The sequence below is a fragment of the Rhincodon typus genome, chromosome 14, assembly GCF_021869965.1.
Source record: "Rhincodon typus isolate 14 chromosome 14, sRhiTyp1.1, whole genome shotgun sequence".
Taxonomy (NCBI): domain Eukaryota; kingdom Metazoa; phylum Chordata; class Chondrichthyes; order Orectolobiformes; family Rhincodontidae; genus Rhincodon; species Rhincodon typus.
In genome coordinates, this window is record NC_063345.1 from 70,409,856 (window position 1) to 70,433,959 (window position 24,104).

General features: G+C 44.3%; 1 protein-coding gene and 1 long non-coding RNA gene across 5 annotated transcripts in view; one reads left to right on the forward strand and one right to left on the reverse strand.

Annotated features, from left to right (window-relative positions):
- LOC109922680 (zinc finger protein 239-like) overlaps positions 1–14,100 on the reverse strand; it is a 28,511-nt gene extending 14,411 nt beyond the window's left edge. For all 4 annotated transcript variants that reach the window (XM_048605487.1, XM_048605485.1, XM_048605488.1 and 1 more), the window contains exons 1-3: positions 13,754–14,100; positions 11,373–11,599; positions 10,570–10,612 (exon numbers count right to left, since the gene is read on the reverse strand). The gene's annotated coding sequence lies outside the window, so the exon portion shown is untranslated. The remainder of the gene's footprint in view (positions 1–10,569; positions 10,613–11,372; positions 11,600–13,753) is intronic.
- A 786-nt stretch (positions 14,101–14,886) lies between these two features.
- LOC125484899 overlaps positions 14,887–24,104 on the forward strand; it is an 11,182-nt gene continuing 1,964 nt past the window's right edge. The window contains exons 1-2 of the long non-coding RNA XR_007263701.1: positions 14,887–15,401; positions 15,813–20,068. This is a non-coding gene — a long non-coding RNA (uncharacterized LOC125484899). The remainder of the gene's footprint in view (positions 15,402–15,812; positions 20,069–24,104) is intronic.

A 24,104-nucleotide genomic window follows, 5' to 3' on the forward strand; every position in this document is an offset into this window, starting at 1 on the left:
AAAAGATATTAGGGGATTTTTATTTTTTACACAGAGAGTGGCTCCTGTGTGGACTGGACTTTCAGAGGAAGTGGTGGATATGGATATAGTTACAATGTTTAAAAGACATTTGGACAAGTTCATGAATGAGAAATGTTTGGAAGGATATGGGAAAAGTGCAGGCAGGTGGGACTAGTTTAGTTTGAAATTATGGTCGCCATGGTCTGGTTGGAAAGAAGTCTGTTTCCAAGCTACATAACCCTATGATTCTAACTCTTGCTATCTCTGTAAATTCCTCCAGACTCACATTCCTCCCATGTCGCCGTCATCTCATCCAGCCTCACGTCCCTCCCTTGTCGCTGTCACCTGCCAGGGGAAGCTATAGGGGCCAGGCCTCTGGCACTGAGCCTGGCTCTATGGCTCAGAAGGGAATGGGGGAGAATAGGAGAGCGATAGTGATAGGAGATTCAATGATTAGGGGAACAGGCAGGAGATTCTGTGGTCCCGAAAGAGACTTTTGGATGGTATGTTGCCTCTCGGGTGCCAGGGTCAGGCATGTCTCGGATCGAGTCTACAGGATTCTTAAGGGGGAGGGTGAGCAGCCAGAAGTTGTGGTACACATTGGTGCCAATGACATAGCTAGGAAAAGGGATGAGGTCCTGAAAAGCGAATACAGGAAGTTAGGTTGCAAAGTAAAAGACAGGATGAGCAGAGTAGTAATCTCAGGATTACTACTGGTGCCACGGGCTAGTGAGACTAAGAATAGAGAGCGAGTGCAGCTGAACACGTAGCTACAGAGCTGGTGTAGGAGGTGGGGGGCTTCAGATATGTGGATAATTGGGATACCTTCTGTGGAAGGTGGGTCCTGTACAAGAAGTAGGTGTTGCACCTAAACTGGAGGGGCATCAATTTCCTGGGCAGGAGGTTTGCTAGAGCTCTTCAGGAGGGTTTAAACTAGTTTGGCAGGGGGATGGAAACCGGAGCTAGGGATCAGAGGATGGGGTAGCTGGAGTACCAGCTGATAGTGTGCAGAGAGTCTGTGAGGAAGGATAGACAGTCGATAGGGCAAAGTTGCCGTCAGTGTGACAGGTTAAAGTGTGTCTATTTTAACGCAAGAAGTGTTAAGAATAAGGGTGACGAATTTAGAGCATGGATCAGTACTTGGAGTTACGATGTTGCGGCCATTATGGAGACTTAGATAACACAGGGGTAGGAATGGTTGTTGGATGTTCTGGGGTTTAGATGTTTCAAAAGAAAGAGGGAGGGAGGTAAGAGGTGGGAGAGTGGCATTGCTAATCAGGGATGGTATCACAGCTGCAGAAAGGGAGATCATCGAGGAGGGATTGTCTACTGAGTCAGTATGGGTGGAAGTCGGAAACAGGAAAGGAGCAGCCACTTTATTGGGAGTTTTCTATAGAACCCCCAGTAGCAACAGAGACACTGAGGAACAGATTGAGAGGCAGTTTTTGGAAAAGTGCAGAAGTAATAGGATTGCTGTCACAGGTGACTTCAACTTCCTGAATATCAACTGGAACCTCCTAAGTGCAAATAGTTTGGATGCAGCAGATTTTGTCAGGTATGTCCAGGAAAGATTTCAGACTCAATATGTAGATAGGCCGACTAGAGGGGAGGCCATATAGGATTTAGTGCTAGGCAACGAACCAGGCCAGGTGTCAGATCTCTCGGTGGGAGAGCATTTCGGTGATAGTGGTCACAACTCCCTGACCTTTACTATAGTCATGGGGAGGGATAGGAGCAGACAGTATGGGAAAGTATTTAATTGGGAGAGGGGGAATTATCATGCTATTAGGCAAGAACTGCAGAGCATATATTGGGAACAGATGTTCTCAAGGAAATGCACGACAGAAATGTGGAGGTTGTTTAGGGAGCATTTGCTACGAGTTCTGTATAGGTTTGTTCCACTGTGGCAAGGAAGGGATGGTAAGGTGAAGGAACCTTGGACGACAAGACATGTGGAACATCTAGTCAAGAGGAAGAAGAAAGCTTACTTAAGGTTGAGGAAGCAAGGATCGGACAGGGTTCTAGAGGTCTACAAGGTAGCCAGGAAGGAACTGAAGAATAGACTTGGGAGGGGTATGAAAAAGCCTTAGCAGGTATGTTTAAGGAAAACCCCAAGGCATTCTATACTTATGTGAGGAACAAAAGGATGTCCAGAATGAGGGTAGGGCCAATCAGGGATAGTGGAGGGAACTTGTGCACAGAGTTGGAGGTGGTAGAGGAGGTCTTTAATGAATATTTTGCTTCAGTATTCACCAACGAGAGGGATCTTGACGTTTGTGAGGACACCATGAAACAGGCTGGTAGGCTCGAACAGGTTGATGTTAGGAAGGAGGACGTGCTAGAAATTTTGAAAAACATGAGGATAGATAAGTCCCCTGGGCCAGACGAGTTATGCCCGAGGTTGTAAGGGAACCAAGGGAAGACATTGCTGCGCCTTTGGCTTCCTCACTGTCCACTGGAGTAGTTCAAGGTGATTGGCAAATGTTATTCCATTGATCAAGAAAGGGAATAGGGATAATCCTGGGAATTACAGACCAGTCAGTCTTACTTCTGTAGTGGGCAAATTATTGGAGAGGATTCTGAGAGATAGTATTTGTGATTATTTGGAAAAGCATAGTTTGATTAGAAATAGTCAGCATGGCTTTGAGAGGGGCTGGTCATGCCTCATGCATCCCAAGCCTTATTGAATTCTTTGAGGATGTGACAAAACACAAAACACAAAAAACACTGAGCAGTGGATGTGATGTATATGGATTTTAGCACGGCATTTGATAAGGTTCCCCATGGTAGACTCATTCAGAAAGTAAAGAGGGGTGGGATTTCGGGAAATTTGGCTGTCCAGAAACAGAATTGGCTGTCCAATACAAGACAGAGGATGGTAGAATATGGAAAGTATTCAACTTGGAGCTCAGTGACCAGTGGTGCTCCACAGGAATCTGTTCTGGGACCTCTGCTCTTTGTGATCTTTACAAATGACTTGGATGAGGAAGTGGAAGGGTGGGTTAGTAAGTTTGCCGATGACACAAAGGTTGGTGGAGTTGTGGATAGTGTGGAGGGCTCTTGTTGGTTGCAATGGGACCTTGACAGGACGCAGAGCTGGGGAAAGAAGTGGTAGATGGAATCAACCCAGAAAAATGTGAAGTGATTCATTTTGAAAGGTCAAATTTGAATGCAGAATACAGGGTTAATGGCAGGATTCTCGACAGTTTGAAAGAACAGAGAGATCTTGGGGTCCATGTCCATAGATCCCTCAAAGTTGCTACCCAAGTTGATAGGGTTGTTAAGAAGGCATATGATGTGTTGGCTTTCATTGGCAGGGGAATTGAGTTTAAGAGTCGCGAGGTTATGCTGCAGCTCTATAAAACCCTGGTTAGACCACACTTGGAATATTGTCTTCAGTTTTGGTTGCCTCATTACAGGAAGGATGTGGAAGCTTTAGAAAGGGTGCAGAGGAGATTTACCAGGATGCTGCCTGGACTGGAGGGCAGATCTTATGAGGAAAGGTTGAGGGAACTCAGGCTTTTCTCATTGCAGCGAAGGAGGATGAGAGGTGACTTGAGAGGTGTACAAGGTGATGAGAGGCATAGAGTGGATAGCCCAGGGTGGAAATGACTGTTAGGAGGGGGCATAATTTTAAGGTGATTGGAGGAAGGTTTAGGGGAGATGTCAGAGCTAGGTTCTTTACAGAGAGTGGTAGTGTGTGGAATGTGTTGCCGGCAGTAGTAGTGGAGTCAGATACATTAGGGACATTCAAGCGACTCTAGATAGGCGCATGGATGATAGTAAAGCTTAGTGTTTGCAGGGTAGTTTGATCTTAGAGTAGGATAAGAGGTCGGCACAACATCGTGGGTCGAAGGGCCTGTACTGTGCTGTACTTTTCTATGTTCTAATGGGGCAACTTAAGGGAGTATTATATTCCAGCACTGGGAAAGTGCTGGAATATAATACTCACATACAATGCCAATATCCAGGTCCTGATGAACTGAGTAATTCTTCACAGTTTGGCTTTACAATTATTTTGAGATTCCCACTTGCAAGTCCATTTATAATAACCTGTAATACAAGTTCATAAAATCCATCACTGTCAGGCTAGGGTAGAAATTCACAACATCTCCTCCTTTGGAACAGTTCTGAGGAAGGGTCGCCGGACCCAAAACATTAACTCTGATTTTTTCTTTACAGATGCTGCCAGACCTGATGAGCTTTTCCAAATGTCTGTTTTTGCTCCTGAATTACAGCATCTGCAGTTCTTTTGGTTTTCATCTCCTCCTCTAGGCACAGGATGACTGTGCATTCTCCCTGCTGCATATCACCCTTTGTGGGGATCAGCAGTCCATTCAGGGGAATATTATGTGGGTTTTGATGAACTTCTGCCTTGGGTCTTCATGGGACTGAACAGAGCAGCAGGTCTTTGACACATGGGACAGAATGTTCCAAAAGTTAGTGAGATGCGGAGAGCAGGATTTGCTCCCATTTCTTTCCTTCTCCACAGCCACTCTACCTCATCAATAAGACATTATGTGTTAAAGGCTAATGCAGCCCAATGGATGAGTTGTCTCCATTCTTAATGGGCAGTGAGCTCATCGCGGTCGTTCCAAACAACACCCTCTAAAAGTTTAGAAGAATGAGGGAGGATCTCATAGAAAAGGCCTAACAGTCAAGTTCTGAGAGAGTTACAAACAGTTTACAGAGAGATATTGATAGAATAAGTGGACAATAAGTTGGCAGATAGAGTATAATTTGGGAAAATGTAAAGTTGTTCATTTTGGAGGAGACAACAAAAGTTCAGAGTACTATTTAAACGGTGAAAACTGTAGAAAGATGCAACACAAAGTGACTTGAGGGTAATTGTGCAGAAAACACAGAAAGCCAGGACACAGTTGCAACAGGTAATCAGGAAAGATAACAGAATGTTGTCCTTTATTTCAAGGTGCTTGCAGTATAAGGATTCGGAATTTCGCCTCCAATTTCCACCCTGCCCTCACTTTCACCTGATCTATCTCTGACTCCTCCCTTCCCTTCCTCGACATTTCTGTTTCCATTTCTGGGGATAGACTGGCCACTAATATCCATTTCAAAACCCAATGACTCCCACAGCTACCTGGACTATACATCCTCACACCCCACTTCCTGTAAAGACTCCATCTCTCAGTTCCTCCGTCTCTGTTGCATATGTTCAGATGAGGCCAACTTCGACAAGGGAGCCTCCGAAATGTCCACCGTCTTCCTCAACCAAAGTTTCCCCAGCTCCGTTGTCGACAGGGCCCTCAACCAGGTCCAACCCATCTCCCGCACTTCCGCCCTCACCCCTTCTCTTCCCTCCCGCAACAGCGATAGGGTTCCCATTATCCTTACCTATCATCCCACCAGCATCCACATCCAGAAGATTATCAGACACCATTTCCACCACCTCCAGCAAGATGCCACCACCAGACACATATTCCCCTCCCCTCCTTCGTCCGCCTTCCGCAGGGACCGTTCCCTCCGGGACACCCTGGTCCACACTTCCTTCATCCCCAACACCTCCCCACAGCCCTACGGCACCTTCCCCTGTAACCGGCGAAGGTGCAACACCTGCCCATTTACCTCCTCCCTCCCCAGTATCCAAGGGCCCAAACATACCTTCCAGGTGAAGCAACACTTCACCTGCAATTCCCAGAGTCTAGTCTACTGCATTTGCTGCTCACAATGTGGTGTCCTTTACATTGGGGAAACGAAGCGTAGACTTGGCGACCGCTTCGCAGAACATCTATGTCCTGCTTGCTAAAAAGACCCTGAACTAGCCGTTGCCTGCCACTTCAATGCACCACCCGGCTCCCTGGCCAACATCTCTGTCTCTGGCTTGCTAGTGTTCCAGTGAAGCCCAACGCAAGCTGGAGGAACACCTCATTTTCCGCTTGGGGACCCTACAGCCCTCCGGACTCAATATTGAGTTCAATAATTTCAGGGCCTAAACTCTCCCCTATCCCAGCCCCCCACCCCACACACCAGGCTTTGTTACCACATAGCCTGCCATTACACACCCCCTGTTGTTAGTCACTAACAGTCCTCATTAACAACTACTCACCCTCCCAGCCTGATCGTTAGCAACTCCTTTGTCTGTCCAACTGTCTTTCTCTCTCTTTGGGCCCTATCCTATCATTTACTCCCTACCCCACCCACCTTATTTTCTGCATATAAACTGACGTTTTCCCAGCCACTATCAGTTCTGAGGAAGGGTCACCGGACCCGAAACGTTAACTCTGTTTTCTCCTTCACAGATGTTGCCAGACTTGCTGAGCTTTTCCAGCAACTTTGTTTTTGTTCCTGATTTACAGCATCCACAGTTCTTTTGGTTTTTATTAAGAATTCGGAATATATGTCTTAGGCAACTGTACAAAGCACTGGAGAGACCACATCTGCAGTAATGTGGGCAGCTTTGGTCCACTTATTTAAGGAAATATATCAATTCATTGGAGTCATTTCACAGAAGATTAACTGGGATGATCCCTGGTTTGGAGGGGTTATCTTCTAAGCAAAGGCTAAACAGGTTGAGAATCTACTCAGCGATAGTAGGAACTGCCAATGCTGGAGTCTGAGATAACAAGGTGTAGAGCTGGATGAACACAGCAGGCCAGGCAGCATCAGAGGAGCAAGAAAGCTGATGTTTCGGGCCTGGACCCTTCTTCAGAAATGGGGGAGGGGAAGGGGACTCTGAAATAAAGAGAGAGAGGAGGAGGCGATGATGGAAGGTGGATAGAGGAGCAGATAGGTAGAGAGAATCTACTGACTGGATTTTGGAAGACTGAGAGGTGATCTCATTGAAACATATGGGATTCTTGAGGTATTTGACAAGGTAAATGCTCAGAGGATGTTTCCCATCACAGGAGCGTGCAGGACCAGATTCTTGATGAGTCGGGGAATCAAGGGTTAAGTTTTGGAGTCAAGTTTAAGGCAACACAGACTCAGGTAAGGGTTTCAGCAGCAAATGAGCTAGGGTGAGGTGGAAAGAAGGGAAGTTTTAGAGATTGAAATTTCTGGTATTTGTGATTGAGTAGATGTGAGGTCAGATGCTCATCTTGGGGTCAGATATGAGAGCAATATTGTAAAGAGTGTAGTTCAGTCTCAGCCAGTTCGAAGCAAGGGGGAGGGACTCAGAAGTAAGGGAAAGTAATTTAACCATCGCAAAGTTTTACTGGAGGAAACTTCAGCTAATCAAGTAGTGATAAGCAGCTTGATAATTGAGTAACAGTGGAGCAATGCATGGGGATGGTGGCGAGGCAGAGCTGAGCATTGTCAGCGTACATGTGAAAACAAACACGATTTTTTTGGACAATGTCACCCACTGACAGTATGCAGGTGAAAAACAGGAGGGGCCAAGAATAGATCTTTGACTGACATCAAATACATGGACTTTAGAGAGGAAAGGGAGAGTGGAGATGGAACAGGATTTTCCAACAACAGTGAGGTCAAATATTGTTTTAACAGAAACAGTGAGAAGGGTATAACAAGAAAAGAGAGACAGACAGAACAAGGAACAAGGAACAATATCTGTGAACTGGCTTGGGGGAGTGACAAGGAGGAAGAGGAGAAGAAGAGAGAGAGAGTTGAAATGTCTGTTGTTTATCAAGAATAGAGTAAAGGGTCAAGATGAGCTCTGAATAAGGCTTAACAAGGCACTGGAGAAAGATGCAAGTTTAGGACTAAAATGAGGAGCAACATGCGAGGCAGGTTGGCTTGGTGGGCTAGGGGAAGGGAGGGAAGCAGCACAGGCAGCTGATCGGATTGTCTCAGTATTAGTGACAAAGACACTCCATGTGCTCCTCATTCTTGTTGTTGGGGATTGGGGGAGGAGCATGGAGACAACAGGATGATGGACAGTGTTTTGCAAAGAAATAAAACCTGTGTTAGAGATATTTAAAAATGAGTCAACAAACCCAATGTACTTAACTTCTATCCAGAATATTAAAACGTACAACTGAAGTTCAGGTTTGAATCCCACCTCGGCAGATGGTGGAATCTGAACTCAAGAAAAAAATTAAGAATCTATTGATTGCTAGACACTGTCAATGGCAGAAAAAATATCTAATGTCCTCCAGGTAAAGACACCCGTCAACCTCACAGTGGCCCAGCAAGCCACTCAGTTGTATTAATCACTGCAAAGTCTCAACAAAGGAATGAAACTGGATGGATAACTTGGCAACTACCAAGGCACCAGAAAACACAACCAAAGAAGCACTATCAACTCTGCAAAGTCTTCCTTACTAACATCTGGGGGCTAGTGCCAAAATTTGGAGAACTGTCTCACAGACTAGTCAAGAAACAGCCTGATGTAGGTATACACATTGAATCATACCTTACAGATAATGACCCAGAAACCACCACCATCCCTACATGTGCCCTGTCCTGTCCTGCCGACAGGGCAGACCAGGCAGAGGTGGCGGCACAGGAATGATTTGCCCTGGGAGTACTCGACATTTTCCAGGCATCTGAAGTCAGTCTCATCGCTCCTGCTGATTACCACGTACCATGAATCAGTATTCCTCCATGTTGAAAAATACTTGGAGGAAGCACTGAGGGTGTAAATGGCACCAAATGTACTACGGGTACAGGATTTCAATGTCCACCATTAAGAGTAGCTTGGCAGTAGGATTACTGATCAAGTTGGTTAGGTCCTAAAGGACAAAGCTGCTCGGCTAGATCTGCAGCATGTGGTGAGGGAACCAACAAGAGAGAAAAGCATAGTCGGTCTCATCATCACAAATTTGCCAGCTGCAGATGCATCTGTCCATGACAGTATTGGTGACAGCAACCAACACACGGTCCTTGTGGAGACAAAGCCTTGCATTCATATTGAGAATACCCTCCACTGTATTGAGTGGCACTATCACCTTGTTAAATGGGACAGACGTGGAACAGATGTAGGAAATCAAAACAAGGCATCTATGAGGCTTTGTGCATCATCAACATCAGCAGAATTGTACTCCAGCACAATCTGTAATGTCATTGCCCAGCATATCACCCACTCAACCATTGCCATCAATACAGGGGATCAACCCTTGTTCAATGGATAGTACAAGAGGGAGCAGCACCAGGCATACTTAAAAATTAAGTGCCAACCTGGTAAAGCTACCAAAGACTACCTGCATGCCAAACAGCATAAGCAACAAGAGATAGAGCTTAGCAATCCTGCAAACAATGGACCAGATTTAAGCTCTGCAGTTCTGCTACACCCAGTCGTGAATGGTGATGGACAATTAAACAATTCACTAGAGGAGCCACCACAAAAAAAAAATCACCACCCTTACTGATGGAGGAGCCTAATACATCCATGCAAAAGCTAAGACTACAGCATGTGCAGCAATCTTCAGCCAGAAGTGCCAAGTGGATGATCCATCTTGGCCTTCTCCAGTGGTCCCCAACATTGCAGATGCCAGTCTTCAGCCAACTGGATTCACTTCACATTATATCAACAAATGGATGAATAGTGCAAAGGCTATGGGCCCTGCCAACATTCTGGTAATAGTACTGACCACTTGTGCTCCAGACCTTACCAACCGCCAAGCCAAGCTGTTCCAGTACTGCAACAGCACCGGCATTTACCGACAACGTGGAACATTGTTCAGGTATGTTTAGCACAAAACCACAAAGCAAATCCAACCTGGCCAATTTCCCATCCATCAGTCTACTCTTGATCACAAAAGTGATGAAAAGTATCATCAACAGTGCTATCCAGCAGCAGCTGCTCAGCGACACCCCGTTTGGATTCCGCAAGGACCACTCAGCTCCAGATATTGTTACAGACTTGATTCGCAAATTTACAAACACCGAATTCCAGAGGTTAAATGAGAGTGACCGTCCAGTCCTACACCTAGACCACCTAGTTCCAGTTCAGTGACATCACCCGACTCTACCCTAAGTCTCAGCTCATTTGCTGAAACTCTCATCCATGTCTATGTCACCTCTGGGCTTAACTAGCCAAAAACACTCCCAGCCGGCCTCCCACATTCAACACAACTGTAATCTCAAAAATATCTAAAACTCCGCCGCCCATGTGCTCACTTGTACCAAAACTTGTTAACCCATCAAAAGCCTCCAATGTATAAACAATGTTTTAAAATGCCCACACGTGATTTAATTCCTGGCTGTAATTATCCCTATCTCCCTGCACCACACAACCTTTGAGATGTCAACAACCGAATCTGTTTCAGATTCCAACAATACATCTATTTATTGCTTCACCATTATTAGTTGTTTCTACAGATGCCAAGGTAACACGGTCTGGAATTCCCACCCTAAATCCCTCAGGTCTGCTTTCCTCTTTTAAGACATTCCTGAAAACCTGCTTATTTGGCAATGCTTTTGGTCACCTGACCTCATATCTCCATCTGTGGCCTCATGTCAAAAGTTCCTCAATGGTATTTTTGTGAAATTATAAATATGATTTAAAAAAAACTGCTGTTGATTTTAGCATTCTTTGTCAACTTTTCACTAATTGCAGGGTGAATGACCTGTAACTTCTTAGCTAACCGCATTATGGAAGCACCGTCACCACACAAACTGCAGCAGTATATGAAAGTTAAACATCACCTTCTCCACAGGCATCAAGGATTTTGGCAATGCTCGCTGGTACCTGTGGAGGAAGAAACATAGTTAATGTTTCAGGGAGTGAAAATGGTGCAGAATTTTATGGCCAGAAATAGAATGGAAATGCGCTCTCTTGCTGGAAAAAGAATTCCTGACTGTAAAAGATAGTGTGGGAAAATGAATCTTGTAAGACAGCAGCAGCACAAGGTCAGTATAAAATTCATTTCCAAAAGGTCTTTGAAAGTAACAGTAAAATACTGAACAGGGCTAAAATGTACCCATTATTTGAGACTGAAGCAGTTGGGTATTGACAAAAAAAAAGTGTTAGCTGTTACGATTTCACATTCTGGGAAAGAAATCCAGAAGAAACAAACATGTTTCTTGGTTTGAATCTGATTTGCGCTAATCCTCCCCAGACACTCCCTGCCGGGAAGGCTACGCATGCGTTGCGCTGAAACCTACCCCCGCTACAAATTTAGCGACCGCGCATGTGTGCCGCGGATCATTTCCCCCAACAAAGATGGTGGCGATCAGTCGGGCCTAACCCCACCGTTCGGAGGCAGGGTCATTGGACCCGAAACGTTAACTCTGATTTTCCCTTCACAGATGCTGCCAGACCTGCTGAGCTTTTCCAGCAACTTCTGTTTTTGTTCCTGTTTTACAGCATCCGCAGTTCTTTTGGTTTGGCGTCTTCCCGGTTGCTATAAACACGGGACTGGGTGCTTCAAACTTGTGTTTTCCGACGTGCACCTAGTTTTTGTAAAACCTCTCAGCTCATATTAATTCCATTTCCCTCCCACCTTTACCTGTTCTGCAGGCAACCAAACCTCAGCCACACCGCAACGCGCAGATGATCACGTGACTTATTCTAGTTCACTCCGATTGGTTGCAAGACGGCAGCCCCGTCTTCCAGACCGCCCCGTCCTCCTATTGGTTCCGCGCTGACATCAATCACCCGGGCCTCAAAGCGAGCTGTTACATGGGCAGTCTTCCGGTTTTTGCTGCAGTTCATCGGCGCCAATGCGTGTTCATTCTGAGTTGGGAAGAAACATGTAATTCCTGATTCTCCGAATATGCGGCAATAACAAAAACTATTTGTATTGCATAGAACCTTTCACATTGTCACATCTTCTAAGGTGCTTCACGGATGATCGAAATGTCGATTAGAGAGATCGATTTTAAAATACATCTTAAAGATGGATAGAGAGGGTTAGGGAGGGAATTTCAGAGGCTTATATCCTCGGCAGCTCCAATCATGGAGTAATGTGGGTGGGGTGAGTCGGAAAGGGAACATAGAGAAGGGAATTGCAGAGCGCAGGGACTGCATAAGGTCTTAAGGACAGAGGAGGGTCCAATCTGTCAGTAATAGAGTATGGCACTGCAATGCGTCCATGCAAGTCATGACTACAGGAGATTTCTGCTGTTTTGAAAGAGTGATAGGTGTCGTATCTGTAGGCTTACAAAACGTCACCGATCCCCACCAAACAGGTCTGAGGTAGATTTGGGGCAATGATGAGATACTGCTGCAGGAAGGGGGACAATTCTAGTCTCCTGCTGCTATAGAAAAGACGTTAAACCTGAAAGGACACAGAATAGACGTACAAGGATGTTATCGGGGCTAAAGGGTTTGGAGCTATTGGGAGGAATGAATAGGCTAGGGCTATTTTCCCCTGCAGTACTGGAGATTGAGGGGTGACCTCAGGTTTACAAAATCACTGAGGGGCATAAAAAGAGGTGAATATTCCAGGTTTTTTCCCCCCAGGGTAGGGGAATCTGAAATTCAAGGGCATAGATTTAATATGGGAGGGCAAAAATATAGAAGGGACTGAAGGGGAAGCTTTTTCACCCAAAGGTTGGTGTGTGTATGGAATGAGCTGCCAGGGGAAGTGGTGGAGGCTAGTACAATTATAACATTTAAAAAGGCATTTGGGTGGGTATATGAATAGGAAGAGTTGAGAGGGAATGTGGGTGAAATGCTGGCAAATAGGACTAATTAATTTAAGATATCTGATTGGCTTGGACAAGGTGGACTAAAGGTTCTGTTTCCATGCTGTACAGCTCGATGACTCTATAACTGCTCCACATATGGCAAGCCCTCCATCACTGGGGTCATTTGTGTAAATTTCCAGTGCCAACACATCTTTCTGTAAATACTGGGCTCAAAACTGCTCACAATATTCCAAATACAGTCTGAACAGAGTCTTATACAACTGAGGCTGTAAATCTCTGCTCTTCTATTTCACCCTCTTGAAATGAATGCTAACATCCCATTTGGCTTCCAAACTGCCAAGTGAACTTACATTTTAACCTTAAGAGAATCTTGAACTCAGACTCCTAAGTCCCTTTATGCTTCAGATTTCCAAAGCCTTTACCCATTTAGAAAATGCATCTAGTCTTCCTGCCAAAATGCACTTTGTCACATTTTATTTCACCTGCCACGTCTTCGCCCAATGCCCCACAGTTCCTTCATCCAGATCATTAACGTATAACATGAATGGTCGTAGTCCCAACAATAACCTCTATGGATCACTTAGTCACTCATCGCCAAAGGATAAAGACCCATTTATCCCCTATCCCTGCCTTCTACAGTCAGCCAATCCTCTATCCATGCTAACATTTTGCCCCTAACGCCATAGGCTCCTATCTTATTTAGCAGCTTCTTCTATTGCACCTTGTCAAAGGCCTTCTGGAAATCCAAATAGGTGACATCCACTAGATTTTCTTTGTTTAATTTATTTGTTAATTCTTCAAAGAATTCTAACAAATTTGTAGGCATGATCTATCTTTGCTGAAGCCGTGCTAACTCATCCCTGTTTTACCATGCACTTCCAAATACTTCACTATGCCATCCTTAATCATGAACTCTAAAATCTTACTAGCAACTGAGGTCAGGCTAATCAGCCTGTCATTTCTCTCACTTCGTAAACAGAGGGATTATATCAGCAATTTTCTAGTTTTCTGGAACCATCCCTCACTTCAGTGATGCCTGAAAGATCACCACTAACGCCCCTGCAACCATCTCAGCTACCTCCTTCCAAATCCTAGACCCTCCTTCAGAAATAAAGTTCTGGTATGCTTCCACCATGAAGACGGATGTAAAGCCATGGTTTAGCTCATTTGGCATTTCTTTGTTTCCCATTATTACTTCTCCAGCCTCATTTTCCAGCGGTAGAACGTTTAGTCTTACCTCTTCGTATACCGAAAAATCTCTTTTGTGTTGTTCAGTTGTGTAAGTAGCTAGCTTATTCTCATATTTCATTTCCCTTTTTTTAAGTCGTCCTCTGCTGGCGTTTAAACTCTTCTGGTTTCTGACTGATCTTCACCATATTGCACGCATTTTCTTTTGTTTTCATTAGGTTCCTGACTTCCCTTGTTTTTCCTAATTAACCTGTTCAGAGATGTTATTACGCTCCCCTGCTACAGGTGGAAATTGAACTCAAGCCTCTCAGTCCAAGAGTAGGCACACTATCACTGCATCACAAGAGAGCGACCCTAACTTCTCTTGTTAAGAAGGGCTGCCTCGTTCTCCCTTTAATGCGTTTCCGGTGCAGAGCTGCTGAATAGCGCCTGAACCAAACTGAGCCAATGGAGGAAGAAGCGGAACTGGAGGGCAGAGCTGCGGCCGGTCCTTCGACCTGAGGGAGTGAGGGGCGAGGCTTGATGGGGAGTGAAAAGGAAACAGCGAAAGATTTTCCAAGATCCGATCGTTCCCGCTACATAGTAAAACATTAAGCCTCTTTAATAAATCAATGGGAGATTTTAAGAAATAGTTGAGATGCACATCACGAAACTTTACATATTTCCAGTTAATTTACAGAACTCGAGTAAGAAACTTCGTCACAAGTCTCCAGAACGATTGTTAATGGCGGTCCTTTCAGCCAACGTTGCTTGCATTTACGAATATTCGCTTTGCACTCAAAAAAACATGTTGAGACGCAAGCGGAGATAGTAAGAACTGCCGATGCTGGAGTCAGAGATAACAGTATGCAGCTGGAGGAACACAGCAGGCCAGGCAGTATCAAAGGAGCAGGAAAGCTGACGTTTCGGGTCGGGACGCCTTGTGAAAAAGGGACCCGATACGCAAGCGGATCTTGGTTTGTACGTGGGGCATGCGCAGTGTCATTTTGATCAGGACAGTGAGAGACTTTCTCCGGCGGCAGAAAGGGCAGGTACGAAACCGTTGTGTAGGAGCCTCATTGGGAGAAAGGAGCTGAGACACTTCACAAACACCTCCTGTAGGTCGCAAATTCCGAATTAGACCCTCCAGGCCCGTGTTAGGAGATCCTTGTTTGTCCAAGGAAGAAGCCCAGCTTTACGGCCGCCATTTTTTTCAAGGAAGGAGCGCGGGATTCAGGGGCGCCATCTTTATAAGGTAAAGATGCAGAAATGCGCATGCGCGACTGTTTGAGAATACTTCGATGAATGGCTCAACAAGAGTTGGTGTGAGTGAGCAGACACGCAGCAGAGAATGACGGGTGATCTCAGTTCCAGGGAAGGTGTTCTGATTGATGTCTACAGATAATAATGGAATGGATGAGAGTTTCAGAAGCAGATGAGCTGAGTCTGGGGCGAAGTCAGTGATGATATTGAGGTGGAAATCGGTGGTTTTACTGATGATAGGGACATGTGGTTTGGGAATTTCAGTTTTGGGTGAAATATGTCACCAAGGTCCTGAAAAGCCTGTTTCAGCGCTTACAGTTACAGTTCCCAAGGACAGAGATTCAGTTGGCGGCTGCTGAATGGAATTCATAACGGGGACTGAAGGCACTGACGTTCATCCTCCTAATAATTGATTAAAGCAAGACTCTGTTCCTCCAGTATTGGATGTCAAACAGGTGAGTACAATGCATCTTGGAGGGTAACTTGCCGGTAGTGGCATTTACATAGATTTGCTACCCTGAGTCTTTGAGCTGGTGAAAATCCTGTCAAATCTCTGGACAAGTTTAGATATATAGTGTCCCGCTTTTTGCCCCTTACCTCTCCGACTTCCTAACTATGTCTCTTTTTTTTCTCTCTCACTCTGCTTCATAAAGTTCCTACTGTCTTGTGCAGGTTCAGAGCAGACACCAGGCCCCTTCCCTGATAGCCTCAGTTCAGTTTCTAAGGCAATCCAGCAGCTTTCATGGTCACTTGTCCAAAATGCTAGCCCCACGTATTACTAGGTTTACTCGGTATAATTTCACAACCTGAACCTAGTCTTCGTGGCTTCTTTCTCATTCCATTTTTCTGTTTAAATCAATTAATAGGATATGCAAAGAGGAAGATTTGAAGTCAGGATACTGAAACCAAACACCATGATCTGATGGAGTCACCTAATTTATCACAACCAGACTATCAACAGATTTTAAACATAGAAGGAAAAAGCACCATTCACGGTGGCAAGAACAGATACACATGTTCTGTGTGCAGAAAAGGCTTCACACCAATCAACTGGCCTACAGAACCATAAATGCAGTTACATTAGGGAGAAACCATGGAAATGCAGGACTATAAGAAAGGATTCAGTTGCCACTCTGGGCTGAACATTCACCAATGTGTTCACATTAGGGAGAGGCCATTCATCTGCTCCCTTTTTGGGAGGGGATTCACTCAGTTATCCACCCTGCGGAAACACCAGCGAGTTCACACTGAGGAGAGACCCTTTTAAATATACAGACTGTGCGAAGTGCTGTAAAAATTCTAGTGAGCTGATATCCCATCAGCGTGTTCGCACTGAAGAGAGATGGTTCAGGTGCACTGACTGTGGCTTCAAGTGATCATCTCAACTCACTGTTCACCAGTGCATCCACACTGGGGAGAGGCCATTCACCTGCTCGGAACGTGAATTCGATTCACTCAGTCATCCCACCCAAGTCACACCAGCAGGTTCATACTGAGGTGAGAACTTTTAAATGTAAAGATTGTGGGAAATACTTCAAAAGCTGTCACTATCTGTAGCCCCATCAATGTGTTCACACTGAGGACAGACCTTTTCAATGTTCAGGGTATGGGAAGTACTTTAAAAGCTCCTGGGAGCTGATCGCCCATCACCGTGTTCACACTGACGAGAGACTGTTCAGATGCTCTCTCTATGGAAATGGGTTCAAGAGATCATCCCAACTCACTGTACACCAGCATCTTCACAGAGGTCATTCATCTGTTCTGAATGTGGGCAGGTATTCGTTTAGTTCTCCAGCCTGTTGACACACCAGCCAGTTCATTCTGGGGAGAGACCATTTAGTGGCACTTAGTGTGAGAAAGGATTTTGTGAGTCATCCCAGCTCATGGTACACCATTGAGTTCACACTGAGAAGAGACCCTTCAAGTGTCCAGACTGAGAGATTTTATAAAAGCTCCTGGGAGCTGAAGTTTCACCAATGTCTTCACACTAACAATAGACCATTCAGGTACTTTCTTTGTGGGTCTAGGTTCAGATAGTCATCTCGTCTCACTGTACACCAGCGCACTCACACCGGAGAGAGACCGTTCACCCACTCCAAGTGTGGGAAGGGTTTCACTCAGAAAATCCACCTCCTGACACACCAGTGAATTCACACCTTCTAAATGCACAAAATACAGAATGTGCTATGCAAGATCCTGGGATTTGGTACACATCAATGTGTTCACTCTAATGAGAGGCTTTTTAAATGTCCAGACTGACAGAAGTGTTTTTAAAAGCTCTGGGGAACTGATGCTACATCAATGGTGTTCACGCCGATGAGAGACCATTCAGATGCACTCACTGTTGGATTAGGTTCAGATGACCATCTCAACTCACTGTGTACCAGTGAGTTCACACTGGACAGTGGCCGTTCATCTGCACTGAATGTTGTAAAGGATTCACTCAGAAATCCCACCTCATGGTACACCTGCAGAGACGGCTGCGAGTCCATGGGTGATTTCAGGAGCTGTAATTTGCTGTTATTTACATTCAGGTCATAAACATGTTAAAATCTCCAGCCCAGCTTTAGGATATAAAACTATGGATAAAGATAATTATTTGGATTTTGCATTGAACACATAGTCTGCTGAATCTATTTTAACATCCAGAACAATTTCTTGTGAATATAGATCAGAAAAACAAATGACCCTGTAATACACATACTACACTGACAATGGGTAACTTCAATTTCCATACAGACTGGGTGAACCAAATCAGCATGAATGCTGTGGAGTGTCAATTTCTGCAGTTTGTACTGAAGCATTTAAGGTATCAGCTTCAGGTTGAGAATTTTGTAAAGAGAAGAGTAGTTAATAACCTTGCTGTTAAGGAGCCTCCGTTAAATAGTGACCATAATGTGGAATTTTAATCAAGTTTAAAAGTGCTATAGAGACAAAAATAGAATTTGCTGGAAAAGCTCAGCAGGTCTGGCAGTATCTATGGAGAGAAATCAGAGTTCATGTTTCATATCGAGTGACCCTTTGTCAGTTCTGAGGAGTCCTCACATCTATTTTTGTCTCTGATCTACAGCATCTGCAGTTCTTTCAGTTTTGGAAGTGATATAGTTCATTCTGGAATTACGGTCTCGTCAGAACAATGGAAACTATGGAATGGCAAGTTGTCTGTGATTGGCAAAAAACAGAAAATGATTTGAAAGTACACAGGTATTAGCAAGTATGTGAATAAGTATTGCATTGTTTACAACAATTATGCATTTGTTGAAGACAGAAATATGCAGCGAGAAAAAATAAATCAGCTATGGCTGACAAAAGGACTGATAGGTTACATCAGATCAAAGGATGTGGTTTGTAAGGTTGCAAGAAAAAGCGATGAACCAGGGGATTGGGAGTAATTTATAATCCAACAAAGGATGACCCAAAAACTGATGGAAGGAGAAAAAAGAAGATGTATAGAAGCTCACAGCAAATGTAAAGGTGGACTGTAAAAATTGCCTTGGTATGTGAAATGTAAAAGCTGGTTGGTTTGGCACCCCCAACTATCAACTTCAACATTCACTCCCTCATCACTGATGCACAGTTGAAGACGTATGTGCCATCTCCAAGATGCACAACAGTAATTCCTCCAAAACAACCTGCTGATGACTTTGAAAATTGAGAAAGACAGTGGATGCATGGGAACAACACTTAATGCAACTTCTCTCTCAAAGCATATGCACTGTGACTTTGAACAAAATCACCTTCTTTCAGGATCACTGGGTCAATAATATGGAACTCTGTTCCTAATATCACAGTGGGTGCTCCAATACCCTATGGACAGCAAACATTCAAGAAGGCAGCTCCCCACCACTTTCTACTGGGCAATTATGGTTTGGCAATAAATGCTAGCAGAGCCAGCAACACCCCCATCCCATGAATAAATAAAAATTATAGGAGCAATACTTCACTGAAATTGAGCATTTGTAAAGGATATTGCTGGGAAAATGGATTCAGTAGCTGTTTATGTTAATATCTTTCAAAATTGTCACATACAGACAGAGCCTGTTTTCTCTTTACTGCAATAAACTTGTGTTGTTTTCGTGAACGAACATTGGCAGCCTTATATGAATATGTCCAGTGACTAGCTATTATCTGAACTAAATTTCAAAAATAAAGTGTGTGATTTATCAAGCCAGGTTTCACTCTGAGATTTAACTTGTGCAGTATTACCATCAACTGGGATAATATTATTTGGAGAATGAGCAATGATTTCAATGAAACCTCAGAAATTCTTACAGTATGGATGTTGATTGGACTTCTCTCTTTGCTGTTGAGTCTAGAACCAGGAGACATAGTCTCTAAATAAAGGGTATGCCATTTAAGACCAGGATGAGGAGGAACTTTTCACTCAGATGGAATTCTGGACCCAGAGGTTCATGGAAGCTCAATCATTGAAGATGTTCAGTCATAAAGCAATAGATTTCTGAAGGTGAATGACATAATGAGAAATGGGAATACTGCAGGAAAGAAATGATCAGCTATGATCTAATGGAATGGTGGAGCAGGCTCAGGGGCCAAATGGTCCATTCCTGTTCCAAGTTGAAGAGCTTTCCCCATCTCCTCCGTCCTCACGGCTGAAAACAAGTGAGGAGCTAATGGACTTAGTCATTCGAGTGAGAGCACCTGATCAGTTACCTCTGCCGCATCCCTCCCTTCCCCGAGTTTACCACGCAAAACTGCCTCTGAAGTTCTTCTATGAACCTCAACTCGTATCATTCTCCATTTCTCTCCTATCTAAATACTGCCATGTCAATGCTCAACTTCTGATTGCCTGAACTTGATTCCTAGGGTGTCCTTCAAGGATCTATCTATGGTCCCTCAAATTTTTTCATCCACTGGGCAACATCAGCTGAAAACAGTTCCAGATGAAGAATACGTGTTAACATATGGCAAAGCAAATGAAAACCTGTGCATCCCAGCTACTCACGACATCAAATACCACCTGCCTCGCCAATGTCAGGGATTGTGGAACCCATATTGAACTATTTAATCACTTCAGGACCCACAACACTAGAATGAAAGAAAATCATCCTCAATCCCCAGTGACTGTTCAAGAGAAGGGTAGGATTTTAAAAAAGGCATCATTGTAAGTCCAAAAAAGTCATTCAGGTTACAGAGGGTGTGCGTGGAGTTGCTGGGAGTGGGTCTGGAATCACATCTGCAGAAACATGAGCAAATTCACAAGTGAATACAGGAGTTTGATCGGAGTTAACCAGCAACAACATCCATGCTGTTAGCTGTTTCCAAACTCTCAAAGATTTCATTTGTACATGTGGAGAAATGTGCCCCACGAAATGGAATGCCTCTTTCCTGCACCACTCCTTTAGCCTCTTGTTTACTTCTCTGCTTTTCTAATTTCAATGCCAATTTGAACGCAGCTCAGGTAATAATGCGGAGGTTAATCCTTGGAGATTGTGCTATGTAATTCCCAATAATCCCCAAACAGAATCTCTTCCCTACTGTTGCCATTGTTGTCGGTCCTCACATGGGCGACAACATTGGAATCCCAACCACCCCGACTCCAACATCCTTTCATCTGGTTCAAGATTTTCCTTACCTTGGAACCAGACAAATGACGCATCATGCCTCTTATCCCTGACCGTAATCACTGGCCAAATTTGAACGACTTAACCTGCTGTGTATGACTCTCTCATGGAACACAATATCCAGATAACTCTCCCCTTCCCTGAAGTCATGTAGTGTCTGAAGCTCAGACTCAACTCATCACAGCACACATTGGATAGAGACCATTCACCTGCTGCGTGTGTGGGAAGGGATTCATCAAATCTTTTAACGCACCAGCAGATTCATGTTTGGATTTTACTGTTATTGCTGGTGTTAAGCAGACTCAGGGTTGATCTTCTGACGATTGTTTCTTCTGAAGTTAACAACCCTATAACTGGCTGGAATTTAATTTTCTGGAGACGTTGTTGATTTATGAAGCTGCAGTGTCCCCTTTAAAAAGCACCATCTGTGACATTTTTCCATGATTTAACCGTTCTCAAAATGAATGCGTTAACAATAAAATATTGAGCTTTTTCTTCTACGCTGAATTCATCTTGTTGTAAAATGCCGAACACAGTGTCTGAAAGATTTCACTGATTACCATCTCCAATCAAAGACCAACCTTCCAGATGTCTGGGCCCTCATCAGGACATTGGGGAGCACAAGAGTGAGTGTATACATGTGCAAGAGGCTGTGTGTAAGAGTGCATGTGTGCACCATTGTGAGAGTGTGAGAGAGACTATGTGAGAGAGAATGCCTGAGAGAATGTATGTCAGACAGAGTGTCCAAGAGAGCACATGTGTACGACTATGTGAATCTGTGTTTGTGTGCATGTGCAAGAGGGTGTGTGTGCATGCCTAAGAGTGTCCATGTAAGAGTCTCTGAGAGTGTTTGTGTGCGAGAGAGTGAGTGTAAGTGTGTGTGTGTACAAGTGCGAGAGAGAGTATGTACAAGAGAATGTGTAAAAGCATGAGAGTATATGAGAGAGAGGCTGTTCTAGAGAGAGAGTGTTTGAGAGAGTTGTAGAGATATACAGCAAGGAAACACAAAACTTCTTCGGTCCAACTCGTCCATGCCGACCAGATATTCTATATAAATCTAGGCCCATTTGCCAGCATTTGGCCCATATCTCTCTCAACTCTTCCTATTCAAATATCCAGCCAGATGCCTTTTAAATGTTGTAATTTTACCAGCCTCCTCAACTTCCCCTGATAGCTCATTCCATTGACACACAACCCTCTATGTGAAAAAGTTGCCCATTAGGTCCCCTTTATAGCTTTACCCTCTCACCTTAAACCTATGCCCTCTAGTTTTGGACTCCCCATCCTAGGAAAAAGACCTTGCCCATTTACCCTAACCATGCCCCTCGTGATTTTATAAACCTTTGTAAGGTCATCCTCAGCCTCCAACACTCCAGGGAGGATAAGCCCAGTCTATTCAGCCTCTCCCTATAGCTCAAAACTTCCAACCCTGGCAACATCTTCATAAACCTTTCCAGTTTTGCAACATCCTTCCTATAGCACAGAGACCAGAATTTCATGCAATACTGAAAAACTGGCTGAACCAATGTCCTGTACAGCTGCAACATGACCTCCTAACTCCTATACTCAGTGCACTGAACAATAAAGGCAAACATACCAAATGCCTTCTTCACTATCCTATCTACCTGCAACTCCACTTTCAAGGAATTATGAACCTACACTCCAAGGTCTCTTTGTTCAGCAAACTCCCTAGGGCCTTACTGTTAAGTGTATAAGTCCTGCCCTGATTTGCCTTTCCAAAATGCAGGACCTCACATTCATCAAAAGTAAACACTATCTGCCACACCTCGGCCCATTGGTCCTTCTGATCAAGATCCCATTGTACTCTGAGGTAATCTTCACTGTCCACTACACCTTCAATTTTAGTGTCATCTGCAAACTTACTAAGCATTACCTTGTGTGTTCACATCCAATCGTTTATATAAATGACAAAACGCAGTGGACCCAGTACCAATCCTTGTGGCACACCGCTGGTCACAGGCCTCCAGTCTGAAAATCAACCCTCCACCACCACCTTCTGTCTTCTACCTTTAAGCCAGTTCTGTATCCAATTAGCTATTTCTCCCTGTATTCCATGTGATCTAACCTTGCTAACTAGTCTAGCTTGAGGAACCTTGTCGGACGCCTTACTGAAGTCAATATTGATCACATCCACTGCTGTGCCCTAATCTATTCCCTTTGTTACTTCTTGAGAAAACTCAGTCAAGTTAGGAGAGAGGACGCCTGAGAGAGAGGGCATCCAACAGAGAAAGTGTCCGTGAGAGAGAAAGAGCGTCTGCAAGAGAGTGTGTACAAGTGTGTGTGCATGAGAGGCTGTGCACAAGTATGTATATGAGAGAATATGTGAGTATGAGTCAATGTGCACGAGAGATTGTATGTGAAAGCATGTGCAAGAGTGTGTACAAGAGTGAGTGAGTGTTGCAAGAGACAGAGTGCGTATGAGAGAATGTAAGTGAGTGTCTGACAGGGAGTGTGAGAGACAGAGTGAAAGAGAGTGTATAAGAGAGGTTGTGCCCCTGCGAGATTTTGAATGTATGTGCAAGATTGTATAAGGGTGTGCAAGAGAGAGAGTGTGTGTGCGAATGTGTGTCTGAGTGTGTACGAGTGTGTGATTTTGGAGTGTGAGAGTGTGTGTGAGTGAGAGTGTATGTGGGAGCGTGTGCAAACGTGTGTGAATATAGAGTATGAGTGAGTGATAATGTGTGCGCAAGAGTGGATGAGTGTGAGAGTATGAAGTGTGAGTGAGTGAGAATGTGTGTGCAAGAGTGTGAATGAGAGACTGTGACAGTCGGTATTCCTGATTCTGAGTGTATGTGCAGATAGTGTGTTTGTGTGTGAGCAACAATGTATGTATGTGTAAGGTAGTGTGACTCTGTGTGACAGACTTTCTAGGTATGTGTGCAGTCATGATATGAAATTGTTTGTGTGTGCATTTGTCCGTAAAAATGTGAGCCATGTATTGTGAGTTACTTTGTGTACGTGTAAATATGTGTGCATATCAGTGTGGATGTCTGCATTGTCAAGTGTGAGAGTATGCATGTGTGTGAAGGAATGAATGTAGAGTGCAAGATAATGTGTGATTGAGTTTGAGGGACTGAGTAAGTTTAAAGGATCATTACTGGAGCAGGGACATAAACACGTGGTTTATAGACAGTCACATTATGGAGTTATGACATCGAATCATTGAAACAAACTGGGCATTCCGATGGACACACACACACACACCGGTATAGAACGTAGAACATTACAGCGCAGTACAGGCCCTTTGGCCCTCAATGTTGCGCCGACCTGTGAAACCAATCTGAAGCCCATCTAACCTAAACTATTCCATTATCATCCATATGTTTATCCAATGACCATTTAAATGCCCTTAAAGTGGGCGAGTCTACTATTTTTGCAGGCAGGGCATTCCACGCCCTTACTACTCTCTGAGTAAAGAACCTACCTCTGACATCTGTCTTATATCTATCACCCCTCAATTTAAAGCTATGTCCCCTCGTGCTAGCCATCACCATCCGAGGAAAAAGGTTCCCACTGTCCACCCTATCTAATCCTCTGATCATCTTGTATGTCTCT